Source organism: Rhyacophila brunnea, unplaced genomic scaffold (assembly GCF_057557595.1).
Source record: "Rhyacophila brunnea isolate RB1 unplaced genomic scaffold, BYU_Rbru_1.0 scaffold_19, whole genome shotgun sequence".
NCBI lineage: Eukaryota > Metazoa > Arthropoda > Insecta > Trichoptera > Rhyacophilidae > Rhyacophila > Rhyacophila brunnea.
The window spans coordinates 38,746,143-38,765,299 of NW_028232848.1; positions in this window are offsets into that span (position 1 = coordinate 38,746,143).

Sequence of the window (19,157 nt, forward strand, 5' to 3'; positions counted from 1 at the left end):
TGAGGGAGGGCCGGCCACGGCGACGTAACCCTTGAGGCTGTGCCACAAGGGTACGAAGTGTCGTACTCTTTGGCAGCATCCGGAATACGTGTCCCAGCCACGTAAAATTGAAGTTTGAATTGAAGTTATCACGAAGAGACGATTTACGTGGCTCTAGTTATATACCTACATTTATATAAATAATGGTGATTAAAATTTTTTCGAGATTCCCGAGAATTCTCGAAAATTATTTTCATAACGTGTTCCAGGCTAAATCTTAAATTTATCATTTCTCCTTAGATTATAGATTTCTCTCTTTTATTTTTCTTACCATACGTATATTTATAGGCCGCGGCACTAAATTACGAGTTACCATTATAATGCTAGATATTAAATATTTTTTAATGCAATGAGGTAGCCTATTCGCAGTAAATGAAAATTTTCAATGTAAATTTCATTCAAATCAATTAGCGTATTACTATGTATTTCAACATGAAACAATTATCATTTTCTATAAACCGTTTACCATAATATTGCACTCGAAGTATGAGCAATAACTAGCACTACGATTTAAAATTACGATTTCGTGTCATGGCCTGACTATAGTGAGCTTTGGTTGGACGAAAGAGAGGATTCTATGATTTCCTTATTGACTTAAGTGCCACTTTTATAGTATTTTATCAGAGTTTGTATGAAAATTAGTTTTTATTTTTTTATCGGTTGTTTTGTTACGTTTATTCTACACCTCTAATATATTCTAGAATATCTTGAATTTTAAGGCATTTTTTACATTAATAACCTACTTACCAAGAACTGCAAGGTCAATCAGATCAATCTTGATCACAACATTTTGACATATACCTACATAATTATTTTGTGTTGTATTCTGTAGCCCCATGCAGTAGGTAGGTATGTATACAATATTTAGATAATCATTTTCTATTAAACTTTTTTATGTAGGTGTCATCAGTTAAATCATTATCTCGTGTGTCAATAATATTATACATACAGAAACAGAACTATAGAAACCAGCACAAAATGACACAATCAAAATAATTGATAGTTTTACTACACCTAGAAGCAATCTCAGTTCATATATCTACCAAGATAATTAAAATCAACAGGAAAATTATAATGGTTACACGTAAATTGTACGTAAAACATTTCACCGTGTCACAGTTTGCCGTGAGCTTTCTTATCAGAAATAAATGACCGTATACTATACGGTCTCCAATTTTATTAAATTCAATATGAACATTAATTAAATTTTCATTGCTGATTTTGCCAAAATTCGTGAATTCAAGAATAAAACCTAACCTAACCTAACATATCAAATAATCCAGTTTATCGGCTATTTTCAAAATTTGTTTGCTGTTGGCTACCTGTAAACCGATAAGAACCGTGTTTTATTTAGACATGAATTTTATGTCAGTCCTATACGACCTACATGGATTGGACGGTCTTTTATATACGGCTATATATATTTCCGATACAACATTTCACCGTGAGGTGTGATACGGCGAACTGCATACGTACAAGTTTCCGGACACGATTTGTGACACAGTAAATACGATGCATAACGAAACGACACACATCTACGCAATTGTTTTGATTGACAAGTAGATTAAATACGTCTTTTCTTAATTTTATATTCAATAATTTAATGTCCTTTCAACACTATCATTGACAGTAAAGTTGACCATTACTAAAGTGAATTGTATAAATATATTTTTTTAATTCTTGTGACATAATCAATATTATTTGCGTACATTTTCCTTTTCATATTATAATAATATATTATGTGGTTTTCTTTTAAAGTCCTTGCCGTGAGAAAACAACCCAGCCCGGACTATTAGTACCCCCACGGCAATATATGGTACTACACTGGAATATTACAGGGACGTCTCGCGAATTTGGTATATTATCGTAACACCAATGAGTTTTAAATATTTTTCTTTTAATTATTCGATAGTGAATAACATATACATTCAATAAAGCTCATGTATTTAAATACACATAATATCCTATATGTATTTTGCAAGCTGTTTTCATACATTTCTAATTAATCATTGGAAAGATGGTATTACCTGGAGCAAAATGTTTGTCTTTTGTAGTTTATTGTGTATATTACCTAAGGTTACAGTAAATTATCCCTATCCCAATTATAAGTTCTCTTAAATATTTTGAATACCACACCAATGTCTGGATAGTCTAATAACTCAATATGAAATTTCCACACTGTAAGCATCTGTCAAACTATTATGAGAGTATCATTTGTTTTCTTTCACGACCCGATTCAAATAAACGATTTCGCCAATTTTTCAAATTTTGAATTTACGTTTATGCGTGGGTTTAATCTTCTCCCTGTCTCGCTATGTTTTACAAATTTTCGTATGTTTTCTGATCTACGTTATAGATAATTTAACACAAATATATTACCTACACATAATCCAGATAACTATGTATTTTTTTAGCGTTAACGTCGATATTATTTCGTATATTTTGGTTATAAATGTTGTAATCGCACGAACCGCTATTCGCAGTTGAAAAATAGGCGTAAGTAAGACGGGCCATTATTAGGGAAGGACATCGGTCATTCCTAGGGCACGGCCACAACTTATTTACTACCGCTAGTTATTTAGTACTTACGAGTAGTCACTGGATGTCAAGCTGGCCCTTAACGGAATTAAATACAAAATTAGTTTTTAGGCTATTCATAAGATTAAATATTTGGTCATTAAATCGATAAACTTATTTTATAACATTTCAATTAGTTTAATACAAGATCATTAGTAATTATAAACAATTAATTCCCAAATACATTACCATTGTTCCCAGAATGGACGATTTTACACCTCTTGAGGGTAGTATTTTTATTGTTTATAATTAATAATGATCTGTTATTAGGTTTGACGATTTATGATATTATGCTTATCGAGTGTATTATTATTGATAAGGTAGGAGGTTTTTTACAAACACTTCAACTATTCATAATTTGTTTTTTGTATAAGTATAGTTTAGTGATAAAGTTTTTACCTACCTTATTGTATTGATTTGTTGTATAAGTTAGAGCTAATTGTATTCGTTGTCAGTGTATATTTGCCTTTTGGTGAGTGTGCGTAGTGCCTGAAGATGCCGAAAGGCAAAAACCTGGGTCGCAAAAAACGACTTAAATGGAATAATACAAATTAACTTAAATGCATTAGAATTTAAATAAGTGTTATGACATAAGTTTTAATCAAAAAAACAATGATACACCAATATATCGTTATAATAGATATGGGTTATTTTGAAATATTGCTTCAGTGTTTGTTCAGACTTGTCATATTATTTACAACTTTGCGAATTATTTTTCTTCAACTTTGCTATTAATCAAATTTCGCCTCACGAGAGTGTTTGGGCGACGTTGGAGTAATGCCCCACAGTGGTTCAGAAAAAATGGGACTTCTTTACTTTAGGCACTAGTAATACTATTCGTGGCACTCCGAATCATATTTTCTTAGGTATATTTACATAGTGTTGGTTACATGTTTATTTTGATTTAATTTGTCTGTACCTGATAACTATCTATCAAATCAGAACTAACCTGTCATTGGTGATGCCAATTGCTAGGACAATAACTGTGTTATCGCATTCAAAATATAAATATAAGAATTGGTTTTAATTTACTCAATTTTCTGTTTCCACTATACTAGCCCTTCTCTGGCTTCCTGCAGTTGTGCGCCAGAAAATGTTGCAACATCTTTATACATATCATAATTTAGCAAAAATACGCTAAGCTTAAAGGCTTCATTTTCTTTGTTATATAAATCACGTAAATACCTGTAGGCTGTAGGTACCTACGTCAAATTTCCATATTATAATATGTAATGGGGAAATAGGTACATAAGCTTTACTGACATAAGTCAGTCACCTACACCGTATTTTTTTAATGGAAGATGGAATCATTCCACTCGCTTTTATAAACGTATACATAATATGATGTAATATACATGAAAAATAATACTACGTTAGGTACTACATGACTGCCCAGTTACAGAAAAACAAAACGCTGAAATAATATTTTAACAAAAATGTTATGGGGCTAGGTATATTATGTTTGTAATATGCTTTAGAGTCTGATAACTATGTGCAAAAATATAATTTACCATAGCTCATTGCTTGGACTAATAAAAGACATCGTTATTTATTAACAAAACAGCTTTTAATAACACACTTCTAGCCATTCACTTTATGTACCGATAATTTTAATTTTACACTTTCTATAAGAACTGCTAGTAGAGTATATGAAGATCAACCTGATTTACGAATCTTCTGGTGCTATCTCAAATGGAAGAAAATTAAGGGGACGACTCTATCACCCGCAACATAATTGAGAAAAACTTTACTGGGTTGAGACAATGCACAAAGAAAAACAATTTTATGGATGTACTTACATTCAACCTACGACTGCTCTTATATGTTTATATTATACTTACACATATATTTCTAAGTTTCTTTAGATATATACAATATTGTATACCCATATACCAATGGCGAAGGGTGGAGGTAGGCTGTTAAGATCCGACATAAATAGTGGGAAATAAACTCTGACTGCCATACGTATTTATTTTAATTGAAATAATACTGCAATTTATAGATGGTGTTGGTTAGTTTTTAAAATTCAATTTAACCTTGCGAAAATCAAGCCATAATAGAAAAATAGTTAAAAAAAATACCCGTCTTTCTATAAAATATCTAAAATTATGCAATTAAATCATACATTACTTTGAATATTTTATAAATAGAATAATATTTTTATCCATTATGGTTTGGTTTAGACAGTGCTTGACAATGAAAACTATAAGTGTAATATGCATTCTTAATCCGACGAAAACAAATAATTATGTATGAAAAAGTGTGCACAATTTTGTCGTATCGCCCAAAATATACCAACATTATTATGGTTTGGTTTAGGCAGGGTTTAATTAATTTTGAAAAACTAACCAATACCATCTATAAATTGTAGTCTTAGTTCAATAAAAACATATACGGATGTCTAATGAAGTTTAATGTGCACTATTTATGGCAGATCTTAACAGCCTACCTCCACCCTTGGCTACTGCGGCATATACTATGCATTAAAAAATAGTTTTATAGTCAAAAATTTAATGGATTTTTTAACCAATTGAATTGAAGTATACACAGTAGAAAACTAATATACTTAATGGTTTTGAAACTTGATTATACTATTTTAATATTGAGAACTGTTTCTGACTTCTAAACCCAATTTAAGAACGTTCTAACTTTAATTCTGTATAAAATTACATTCTTCGAGAAATAACTGTCAATAATTGTAAAATGTAGACTTACTTATTAAAAACATTGTTACAAACAAAGCATATACATTTTAAGATAATTAGTTCAGCAAACTTTTATTTTGTCATCACACACAAGTGAAATTGGGTGATTTTGTTTTGCAAGTTATAACTATGGTAGACATCCAATCACCCAAGAGGATCCCTTTCAATAGACTGGGATGGAAATATAGGGTTGAGAGACCTGGGCTAAGGTGTTTGGGTTGTGCAGAAAGAGACGTCATAGTCTGAGCTTAAAGTAGTGTAGAAAGCTTGTGATACAGAGAGAGCAGATTAGAAACGTTTTTTTTCTTTTATTTTGTTAAAAGTCAATTCATGGTGGAACTGCATTGTATTGTTGTTTTTATTTAATAAAACGCATTTTTTTTTATAGTACTTATTCCACTTTTTAAAAGTGGAATAAGTACTATAAAAAAAAATTGCGTTCTATTAAATAAAAACAACAATAGAAACGTTTTCTCAAGATTTTTAATATTTTAAGTCTTTATTTAAGTATTTTTTGTTCTTTTTGTGCGATTTTCATTACGAGACATCAGCGACGATTCTGGCCTTATTTCGTCTGCTTTCCTCTGGTCTGAACAGAGATGGAGTAATTCAGTCCAAACTAACCTTTACGGTTTTTGAAGATCTTCTTCTCCCAGAGCGTTGATTGTCGGAAATATTAATAAGATTTAGCAGATGATACTTTTATGTTTATTGGATGTCATCATATTGTAAATCATCACTTAGAAGCACAAAATAAATTCTCACATGTAATAAAATAATGGATTATCTTATGTTAATATCTAATCAAAACAAATCATTTAAGATGCGTCTATCATTAATGTGAATTATTTTTTTTTATAACAAAATAATAACTAAAAGGGCAATGAAAAAAACTTCTCAAACCTTCAATATATGAAATTGAAACTGAAAAGGTACTTGTAAAGTGTAGACTGATATTTAAATTTGAAGCTTATTTATATCGCATTGCGAATTTATTTATAGTAAACGCCACCCTATGTTTTCCCACTAGATACTGTCAAAAATCATTAGCATTTTCACCAAATTAGCAGTTGCTGCATCATTTCGCATTGCCGATACATGTGTGGCTAACGTCACGCTTAATAATGCTCTGATATTTATAATATACTATCGATCAAAGGTACTTGATGGAATTTGAATTTAAATTCTGATGAATTTAAGTTTTATACTATTCCATTTGAGTCTCAAATGGAATAGTACAAAGCTCTGTGATTTATTTATTAAGGCCGTGTAGTACTTTAATGCTCAGTTGACTGTCAATTAAAACTATTAATAATCAATTTTCTTTTGTTTATTTTCAAGGAATGATCGCAACTTACTATACTCAGATGATCTGAAATATATATCAAATAATAAGTAGATAAAACATCAATTTCACATGATTGACAATAATAATATAATCATATGACAATAGAGAACAAAATCATAGAACTAGTTCTCAGTGGATTAAATCTCACCACACTCGGAAAAAAATATTATTTTAAGGTCCACTTGGGTATTATAAAAAGCATATTATCTGAAATGTCGGCATTAGAGTTGGTTCAGATACACGGTATATTATCGTGGAACTATAAAACTAGAATCCTCGTCCTGTGGATTTGAAATCAGAATTATTGAGTTCCTCACGCCCAATACTTGCCAGTCACGTCACCAGGTACTTATTCTCAATCTGAAGGAGCTTTTCTCTTGCAATCCAATATAATATATCATTAGAATATAGAAACATAGAATACTGAAACAAACCCGACTTACATTCGCGTAAATAACTTCTTTCCCTTGATCATTCCCGTATAATAAACCTAAGCGGTACATCCCTTCTATTCTTATTTATCGCTCCAGAAAAATGGGTTTTCTTATGAAAGATGTTCTTATTAGTGATGCAGATAAGAAAAGTCGCTTCGTTGTCGCTCTGACGTTGTTTTATGAAGCACTCCCCGGGGGGCATGCGGGGACGGTTGGGGGCGGCTCTGGAGCGAGTAGGGATAGTGTTGCCATAAATTCGCCGCCTGTCAAAAGACAGCCCAAGTACGAGCTCGCTAAATGCGTGACTTAAAAAATTCCCAAAGTAATAAATTTTCCGCAGCTATGAATTTTTATAATGCATTTTCTTTTCAATAATGAAAATAATGGGACCATTATTAACTCAACTGACATTTTTTGTATCACTAAGGAATTGTATTTGTAAAATTCATACCTATTAATATTAATAAATTGTGTGGTAAGAATTTGGGATTGCAATCCTGGAATTAGGGGAGTCATATTCTTTGAATCCCGGGGTTTTAGAATAATGACTTACTAATTAGTGTGGATGGCTGCGTGGCTTGAACGCTGGCCTATAGAGTCGAGGGTCCCAGGTTCTAATCCTGGGTCTGACAAGTGCACATGTCATATTGTTTTTCAATTTGTGTATGAGTCAGAGTATGGACCTAATAGGTTGAGCAAGTGGCTGACATCCATTTCTCGTAAAAATAAAATCTGTTAATACAAACTTCCACTCTGTGGAGGCCCATATGATCCTATTAGGATCAAACATGGTCGAAAGAAGAAAGAATTAGTGTCACCATCTGAAATATTAACTTGCCTAATTTAAAATATTTAGATAGTAATGTATACATACAATAATTACAATATCCATCGCTTGAGAATGGTGTCTGCAACGAGCTCGAAATGTAGAGGAAAGAAGGAGAAAGAACATGCGATGAAAACCCAAAAATCTATTACGATAACAAACAACCATAAAAGTCTCAAACATTATAATAATAGATACATATAAAATCTGCAGAACACCTATATTCTAGCCATTGAGTTTCTCCTGTGGCTATAACGCAAAACTCATACCTAGAGTTGCGTTATGATGTCATCGCACTTCGCGGCACAAAACTATCCTTGTCTGCAACGTATTTCGCAGGTAGCTCAGAAATAATGGGAACTGAAATACCTAACGGTTAAGGAGAAGCAGGCAACCGATCTCGAGTAAGCAAGAATACGAGATAAATTTAAACACGTGTCAAGAATACGTCATACGTCGAATACTGATAACTGCTCTCGGTTTATGCATTGACGCCCATTTAATATTGGTGTATTACACACACTATTGCACGTGCATAATGCGTTTTTCATTTTCGTAGGACACTCATACATTCAAAACCCTGCATCATAATGTAGCGTATTGAATATAACCTATCGGAATTATCTGTTCTGTGATTTCACCTTAAATGAACGATTTTCTGAAAACCATAGCACACCATTTGCGCTTTTACAACTTCACTCCAGAGAAATAAAATTATTAAAAAAGCATTCATTTATAAAAATTACTTCAAAAATACAAGTTTTCTATGGTGCAACTCTAATTTTATTGCTGAAGCCACAACATGGTATGAAACTTGGACTTATTCTTTGTTCTGTAGTATTTCTTTACTCAGGTACCTTCTTTTGTCATGGGGTGACATTCTCGTCCCACAATAACGCTAAGCTCAATAATATTTTCACTATAATACCCATTCGCTGCGGACCTTTTAATTAATATTTAATTAGCACATTTAAATAACATGCTATTTATATCTAATGGCCAAATAATAACATGTATAGTCAATTTTATGTCTTACTTGAAATTGTTATTACTTATTAGGTACATAATATATTTTTCACTGACAACTTATTTTGCATTTCTATTCTTTCCCATTTTTTCAACTCTTCTGACAAAGTTATTAGCATCGTCAATCTCCTTTCTCTACAAATATTACCTAAATGGAAGATACTACTGATAAGTAGTACTTCGTGTGAACTTTAAAAAATACTCACCAACCCTTTTCTCCAGCACCCTCGACGTATATAGTACACAACATTTCTGGTTTATACAGTAGTGTCGAACGGAGAAGCGCCTTTTAATGTTGCGCTGGAAGTATCCCATAATGAAGTTTCGAAAATAAAAGCTATTATTGGTACATGACAAGTGATTAGACTGGACAATCCTACCTTTACTTCTGTTAAGACGTGTTGATGAGATGAAACCCTATTTACGTACGATACTGCAATTTTTCCACGTTTTTATTAGCTCGTATTCTTGTTTGTCCGGTACAGATTTTTTCTTGTGTGTCCAGTACATTTTTCAGATTGAAGATTTTTAACTAACTTCCCGACTAGGTAGACATTTGAAACTTTTAGAATATATCAGAACACGACGACAATGCATTCTTTTAATACTTTTAGCCATTTTTAAGCAGAATTGAATTCATTTTCAGTTAATTCTGTTTTGTATGGAAAGTTATTATTGTCAGTTGCTAAGGGGGTCCTAGCAAATAAATTATTAATATATAGTGCGTTACTATGGAAATCAATATGAAATGTCAAAACGGTATTTCAATATTCTATAATATTTATTCAGTATTTCTATCGAGTACAATAAAAAGTTTTTATTAATACATATAATTTTCAAGTTTATATGATTCAACAGAAAATTTAAAAACGTGGTATATAAAAAGTTCTTTTTATCTTGTAATTATTATTATATTAATACTATCGACCGAAGGTACTTGATGGAATTTGAATTTAAATCCATTAGAGTTGCTATTTTATTACTTGGCAATTGTCACTCGTGGAAACTAGTTCGCAATAGCCGATTGACCCAACTAACAGTCGGTCCTACTTAACGTAAGTAAGTATCTCTTTTCAGTCGGCATACTGTATAGATTATAGTCCCAGATGTTGTTATTGGTGTTCTGCAATTCATGGCACTAACATGATGTATGAGATTTTATTTTAGAATCTTTACTTATTTTAGCGGAAAAAAATCGAAGTCCTTTTAGAGCATACTGGAGAGATTATCATTACTGGTTTCGAATCGGTGGGTCACACTCTGAAATACGGCGTCTAGTAAATATGCAAAATGTGATATTTTTACAATAAATATGTATATATCTCGATTCAGACCACGGAATAAATAGTTGGTCGGATTAACTAACAACCAACCTCGCAAAAATCTGTAAGAAGAAGTGTGTAATTCACTTTTTTGTCATCCATAGCTATCTATGACTATTTTTAACGTCGATTCTTTCACGATGGTAGTATGTTATGAGGTTTCAGCTCATCTGTAAATCAGAGGCGAAGGGTGACTTTTGGAAAGCGGTAGGTTGTGGAGATCTGATAAAGAGAACACGCTTGTCAGGTATACTTACGAGAAATAAGAAGATAATACGATATTACTATTAATGAATACTACACACTTATGACAACGACAATGTCCCCCCTTAAGGGGGGACATACTCGGCGTAGGTCAAAATGGAGCTTTTATTGCATTTTCAAACCATGAACCGGGACATTCCTTAAACGTTGTAGATAATCTATTTATATAATTTATATATATTTCAGTACATGAATGTGCAGTGGTGTTAAAATTTTTTACGTTTATTAATTTTTAATCGCATTTATAAAACCATTAGTATAATTTATGATGAGATAATTTTAGTAAAATATTTACGATAAAAAATTATATTGATAATCTCTGTGATCAAAATTTGACAAGAATTAGGCATTTTATTATTCAAAAAATCGGCACGATTAAAAGCCATATTCCATCGGCAGACGCACAGACCCAACCCGATCCAACGATCGACGCCAATCGTCGTCGCTAGCTATTTGCAATTACACGCAACGATTCAATCTCGTTGGTCCTTGATTTGATTGGTTAAAATAATACTAGTGTTGCTATTATTAAAAATATAGGTTGAGTGAAAACTAGATATTTCTTAGATTGGTGGCTACACTGAACGCATTCCCGCGCAATTTTACGTCAACAAAACTGAGCTGTCAGCTGTCAAACCTAGAGAGCATCAGATCTGTTAAAATTTATGCGGCCATTTGACATTTATAGAAAGTTTGTATACTTATTGTTAATTTACATCATGAATAACTGGGCGAGCTTGAATCTCCAACCCAATTGAGTAATTCGAATATCGAAATCGAATAATCCAAAGACTAATTTATTGTAGCGAGTATGGCTATATTTCAACTGGCTCAGGCGGTCAGGACTCGCCGTACCTAAACGAAAACACTGGGTCAAAAGTTGGCTAACTGAAGAACAGCGTGATCGCCATTGAATATGGCGGGTTTTTTTACGTTCCACACTATATCTTTGGCATGTATTTATTCGACGAGGACTGTGTCCTCGGTGATACTCCATATATATTTTTTAAGTTTTCGCCATCTTGTAGTTGTTCAGTTGAAATCGACTAGTAGAATCCGACCGTTTGCATGACTCAGGCGCATATTCGGCTATTTTCGTACGCTTTCGGCAATCTTCGCTTGATAATGAAAGGATCGCACGACGGATAATAGAAAATTTTCCACTTTCGACCCGATCGCTCACGATCCTTGAAAACCATAGAGAATAGAGTTTGACAGTCGTGGCAGACGATCGGGCCAGACGCAATCTGCCAATGGAATATGGGCTTAACACATTTGAAGATGATTCTAAAGATACTTATTATAAACTATGTCTTTGACCATTCAATTGTGATAAACATCTTACGAATAATAATTGCTTTATAATAATTATTGACCTAAGAATAAGGTAGTGTTTTTTTGAAATACGCCATTTCTTTTGTCATTCCCCAGTGGTCAAGCTACAATATGCGGCCGTAGCCATAAATTGACAAACTATAATTTAATTAGCGAGTAAAATGATATTGACGCGCGTATTTGAACATGTACCGTTTAAAAAAAATAAAAAAAAATTCGGTTAGGTACATGTTGAAACACGCGCGTTAACATCATTTTACTCCCTACTTTAATTATAGTTTGTCAATTTATGGCTACGGCCGTATGTTGTAGCTTAACTACTGGGGAATGCTAAAAGAAATGGCGTATTTCAAAAAAACCCTACCTTATTTTTAGGTCAATAATTATTATAAAGCAATCAATATTCGTCGGATGTTTATCACACTTAATCACACTTAATCACAAATAATCGCCTAGTATGGAGTCTTCGCCACTGCTATAAATACAGTTTTTCGCAAACATTCGGTATAGGGAGACACATATCACACTTCCAATGTGTGTATATTATACACATACCCATATTTAAAAAAAAAATGACTGGTACCGTGAAAGACAGGAATTATTAAGTGATCACTTCCGATTCAAATGCGTACTGCATACCATTATATTACAGTGGTTTTTCATCAAGAATTGGTAGTGTTATTAAAATAATTTAATAAAATCATAAATTTCTAACAATACTTTCCGATGATAGTCATTTGGTTAATTTTATTATCTCGCTACGTTTATAATTAAATGATTTGATAATTTAAAGTAAGTACCTATCTCATAAATATTTCACTATGATTTTACTACTACTATCCATATTATCGTATCTTGCTAGAAATAATCTAGCCACTGCTATAAAACGATCATGGCAAGTTCACCATATCACGTGCACCAGACCATCACTCACGCGTCTGGGATATTTGTTACGCAGTTTTATTGATATTTGGGGTCGGAGCGATTTAGATGAAGGTGGAATATCGTCCTCTGGGGTCACACTCCAAGCCCGACCAATTGATGCCATATTCATTGCGGTTCACCACCACCTACCTGCTTGCTTACTTTTATATCAAGCAGAGGTGGAGAAGGAATAAATATATTATATTTGTCGATTCATTTATAAACTGTTTATTTCGCAAGAAATAATATTTCACAGACATCATTCGTACTTTTTAGTTTTTAATATATGCCATCGTAAAAATAGTGTAGAGTTTCGTGATGGTGCGTATCGTGCGGTTAGTACCTATATTAAATTTGTTAGAGTAGAGAGCATGGAGTGCACATATTGTTTTTCAATTTGTGTAGAGTCATAGTATGGACCTAATAAATTGAGCAAGTGGCCGACATCCATTTCTTGTAAAAACAAAATCTGTTAATACAAACCTCCACTCTGTGGAGGCCCATATCATCTTATTAGGATCGGATATGGTAAAAATAGAAGAGAGCATTATTGACAAACAAGTCAGTTGTTTTGCAAGACTATTATATAAATAAAACACCTTACCGTTCCCAAAGGTTTTAATTTTTATATAATGGTGTTACTGTTAATTATTAAATGAACCGGACAATTCAAATAAATAAAACCAATCATGATGTTTATTCAATAATTTGAAATAAGTACTATCTATATATTGTACATATAATTTGGAAACAACTCAGAAAAAGGTATAGGTACCTAGCATTTTATATAGTAAAAAGTCTTGAAAAAATATGGCGCTGAACAGGACTCCAACCTTCATTCATCTAATTCCGGTCAACGTGCTTTTATTATGTATGTCCAATAAAGAATATTGCATTCCTAAATCTTGTTTTAATAAAAATTTGTTGAATAAAAAAATTACTTTATTTTGTGTTTTATTTTAATAACTTGAAAAATTCACCATTAAATTATTCTTTGTAGGTTCTGGTTTTAATGATTTCTGAATTGCATTGTGGCATTCATATCGTCACAATCAATGAACTTTGATTGTTTCGCTGCGGTCATAGAAAACAAATTTCGGTTTGTTTTCATCTGCAATATAGCGATTTAAAATATCATTGACTGAATACTAAGTTGCCGACACGTCATAAGCTGCACTCTACCTAATACCAATTTATAGGCCTACCAGTGAATGGCCCTGATTGTCAGACGAACTGTCAGATATTGTGTACGTACGTATCAAAACTATGATTTTTTTTTAAATGCATGCATGGTAAACCAGTGGTAATCTTAAATCATATTTAGTCATACTAGGAAAATTTCCCGTATAATAAATATTATCATAATGATGGTGTTTTTACAATGAATTTCAATGGTTACTCGCCGCCACTGGCAATCTCACGTGATGCGACACCGGGGGCTCGTGTCCGTGATTGAAGAGAAGTTGTTCGACATTTTTTAGAGCTTTTTACCCACCACCGAAAGCACTAAACCCCGCCACTAAAGGATGCTTACTGCCTTTTGGCATAATGTAATACTAACGCTTTTCTAAATATTTGATTTTACGGCATTGCGATCGGAAGACGAGGAGACTCTTAATGGATAATAATATTGCCTTTTCAATTTGATAACGGAAAAAACGTCGCAGACTTAGGGGAAGGGCTTCATCGGAGATGGATTCATATAATATTTACTTATTAAAAATGTTCCATAAATGATTATTTTCCGACTGCCTTTCTACAAGGCGTGCTTATTTTTCACTCTCTTGAATCTCGTAGGTCTCTCTTAATGAATTTGAATTTACATGCGCCTGTCAATTACCTACGTGGTCGCAGCCCTGATTAATTCTGGATCGGAACCGTTTCCTCGTGTCAAGCCTAACAAGCACCATTGGCGAGGGGTGCAAGACTAGTCAATGCGCTTCCCAAATACGTAGACATTTTCGGTGAAGTGTTATGTATTTTGTATTCCACATTTTATTGTTCTGTATAAAATTGTAGGTACTTAAGTATGTTTTTTTATTATTATTATTAGATATTCTCTTCTTCTGTCTTGTGAGGGTAATATCTATTTGTTGTAATGTAGATCTCATGTTGTGCTCGTCTTGAATTTAGATTTGCTATAAATCCTCAATGTTTTGTTTTCTTAAATAAATAATATCAATGATTGAGCAATGCGCCTTAACGCACAGTAAAACTAAAATAAAGTAAAGCAACAAAAAAAGTTTATCATCATGCTCGCTCCTGGGCAGAGCATATAGACCACGACATGGTAGAAGTTGTATTAACTTTAATGTCTTTGTTAAGCCTTTTCCCAACCTTGTCAGACAAATACAATGCATGCGCGCACACAAGGGGGGCTTTTTCGGTCTCGTCTCTCGACCCACCTTCTAGCAACGGAAAAAATACAAAATAATTAGGTGAATACTACTTTAAAAATCATGAACTGGAAAAGACGTGCGGAGGACCGTTCCGGCTGGAGGACGGCGATGGAGGAGGCCAGGGCTCGACTTGAGCTGTAGCGCCATCGAAGAAGAAGAAGAAGAATACTACCTACTTTTTCCCTCTTGGTCAGGAGGACCGTGAGTCGACTAATGTGGCCATTGGAAACCCGCAGCATTCATGAATCGGTGCTACTATCTGGACTAACCAATATTCTGATGCATGTCTAAAATACAGAACAGCGCGGACGACGCTAACGATCATACAACTTATGACCATTAGCACATTAGCAACCTTAGTTATATCTAGACTCAAATTATGGAGTGTCTAGGTATAGGGAATGTATGCGGAAACATGCGAGGGGAGGGGACCGCGGTTGAAGCGATGATAAGTTAGAAGTAGTTGACGGGGTAAATGTGGAAGCTAGTGGCACCTGCTAGATTTTTTTAACTTCACCCCTTCGTTAAATTAATAATAACTTATTACAGATAGGTACATTCCCGAATTGAATCCTCCGAACCATTTTTCTGTGTGCGCGCCAACACACTAGCATGAAATAGAGTAGGTACGAGGTACGAGAAAGTGCGAGGCCCATACGCATTACAGAAGTAAAATTGAATGAATGACAAAATTATTAGAATGAGATGAGATATTGTGACTTTCCATTGATTAAAAAAAAATCGATGATTGTGTTTTGTAAGTTGTTTTAATTAAAATATTTATACCCACAAATTGTTTAGTATTAATTTGTTAATATATTTTAATACCATGTTTTCATATTTTGTTATTTCTATACTTTAATGTAGCTTATAAGCATGACATTAATAAATTAAAATAAAGACAGAAATTGATATTACGATCAAGATCAATTACCTTTTCTTTATTTCAATTGCAGTATTAACTTTCTTAATCTACAACTCCTTACGAGGTAAGCGCTTAATCGTCTATCTCACCTGCTATTCACACAACCCGGGTTCGATTCCGTGAAGAGGCCATCTCGCCGTGGTGACTGGCGAACTCGTGATGCGAGGTGTAGCGAAGATAGATTATTACCACGCAATGCTCATGTTTAGCTTTACAACTTTGGTTTCGTTTTATTCGCTTTGTCTCCGATCACGATTGTTTAATTGTTTATTTATAATGAGGAGATGAAAAATAAACATCCTGTGTGAACAACACATAAAGGATTCAAATAAGATGACTGCTAAGTATTTATTTAAGAGAAGGCCAAATAATTTTAATTTTATATTATTATAATAATATCTATGTGTCTCACATGGCGGAAGATGCGAGACGTGACTATGTATCGTGGGAAGTGACGCGACCTTGTGCTTGCCCTATATTTAAATGCTAGAGCATAACATGACGCAGTACGTAAATAAGTACAATACATAAAAATAAAACGAAACGTTATTCTATAGAAGTCTTTATATATAGAAAATTTTAGAAAAAGTTTGACTTAGTGTGATTCGAGCTCACAATATATTTTACTGTCCAGATAAATATTAACTAAACATAATGGTAATATTAGTTAATTTAATTTTTTTAAACTAAAGTATAGAGGTGTCAATTTCTTGGTGGAAATTGATGTATTAGTTGAGTGTCCCTTTGTAGAGGATGAAACCGGTTCTGACTAATATTAAAATAAGTAGAACTAATACTACGTATTGTGTTCAATTTTAATTGGAGTAAATAGTAATAAGAACCAATATGACTACGATACGGTTTAAGTATAAACATTTTTTTGTCCCAACCGTCATTGATAAATGAGTAGGTACTGATTCTGTACTTAATACATTACTGCTAAATTAAGGATAGGCTCATTTCATTATTACTGTTTTGTTTATAAAGTTATCATTTCAAATTTATAATTCTAGTAAATTTTATAAAATTTAACAGTTTAAGTGGTATTTTATTTTGTAAAAAAATCAGAAACCAAATTTAATTTTATAACCATACTTTTAACTGCACTTACCAAAACTTACTTACATGTAATCAAAGATAAAACACAGTATTTCAGTACCTAGTAGGTACATATAGCAATTTCCATAGATTCCAGTGACGTCCATCTTATCAAGCATAATATGAATTAAATAAAATATATGATGGATTATCGTCTTTCAAATTCAATCAAGTTACTACTCTCTATAATACTCATACTAAGTTTTAAACTTGTATTCTACGTCTTGATGTCATACAATCAATGAAGATTGCCAGTCACGATAGTAAGCAGTCTTCACTTTTATATTAGGTATAGTCAATAAAATAACATTTCAACAAGTCTCATTATTGTAAATGCAATGCAATTAATATTTATTTTTCTTTTCTTTTATCCTCAACGTCGTATTTTTATAGTTTACAGGGAGTGCAAAATATATTATATATCTAACCTGGATCACTTGAATTGCTTTCTAACATATACATTTTAACTAAGTCTTTGTCACTAATAATTGACGTATTTCATGTATTTTACTTACCCCAGATTAGTTACAGTGCCATAAATTTCTCTGCATATTAAGTTTTTGTGGCACGGCCGTTTTTTATAGAAATATCAAATCCCTGTTCATTTTTTACATATATCATAGGTTAATCCACACCTTGATAATCGAGAGTTTATTGTATCGTGAATTTCCGCCAAATACATGTTGAGTCCATTCATATGATCAACAATTTACAGCTTTATTTTATTTTCATGATCTCACCATATCATCACAATATTATATTAAACATCCCTGCAGTTGCATATTATACCTCGCATGACTGCGAGTGATATCAACTCCATGAGAACGACCCTACAAGTGTTTCTTTTAGTTATAAATACTCGTCGTGCAGTAACTCTTCAAATTCATTTTTAATTAAGCTTTCCCAAATAATACTGTGATATATTTTCAGTCATAAGACTAATAAAATATCAATAATTCAATTTATTTATTTACACTCCCCCTCCCTTTTTCCCAGTAAAAATATTTGAAGGTTGTACCTACGTTCAATGTGAAATAAATAAAGAATTTACGCCATTCATTTTTAGAATTAACCAAATTATTATATACAGTTGAATTAGGAAGGACAGTTGGAACATTTGACACTTTCAGGGGTCACAACAGCGTTTTTGTGAGGTCACCAATTATTGAACATTATATTATTTAGAAAAACACTAACTGAGAGAGTATATCACAACCAATAGAAAAAACTTTTTTGAAAAAAGTAAGCCAACCGGTCGGGAATCGAACCCGGCATCTCCAACGGGTAAACGCCCCAAACTAGTCGCATTCAGCCATTATGCTACGGAAGACATACTAATGACGACAAATATTTAAGCTATTGGCTATTAAATACCTACCACTCAGCGCTCTTCGAAATCATGTTACTTCGGCAATCGATTTTTGTTTATTAAATCAAAGTAGGTAGTTATTTTACTATTACAACGATTACTAACCGACGTCTAGGAATTTCTCCAATATTTTTTTTAAGCAACTTCTTGTACTTGCTAATAATTTTTAATTAACTATTTCTTTTTATTCAAACGAATAATTCACAAGATTTAAGAATATATCATTCTGATTATTGAACATTATATTATTTAGAAAAACACTAACTGAGAGAGTATATCACAACCAATAGAAAAAACTTTTTTGAAAAAAGTAAGCCAACCGGTCGGGAATCGAACCCGGCATCTCCAACGGGTAAACGCCCCAAACGAGTCGCATTCAGCCATTATGCTACGGAAGACATACTAATGACGACAAATATTTAAGCTATTGGCTATTAAATACCTACCACTCAGCGCTCTTCGAAATCATGTTACTTCGGCAATCGATTTTTGTTTATTAAATCAAAGTAGGTAGTTATTTTACTATTACAACGATTACTAACCGACGTCTAGGAATTTCTCCAATA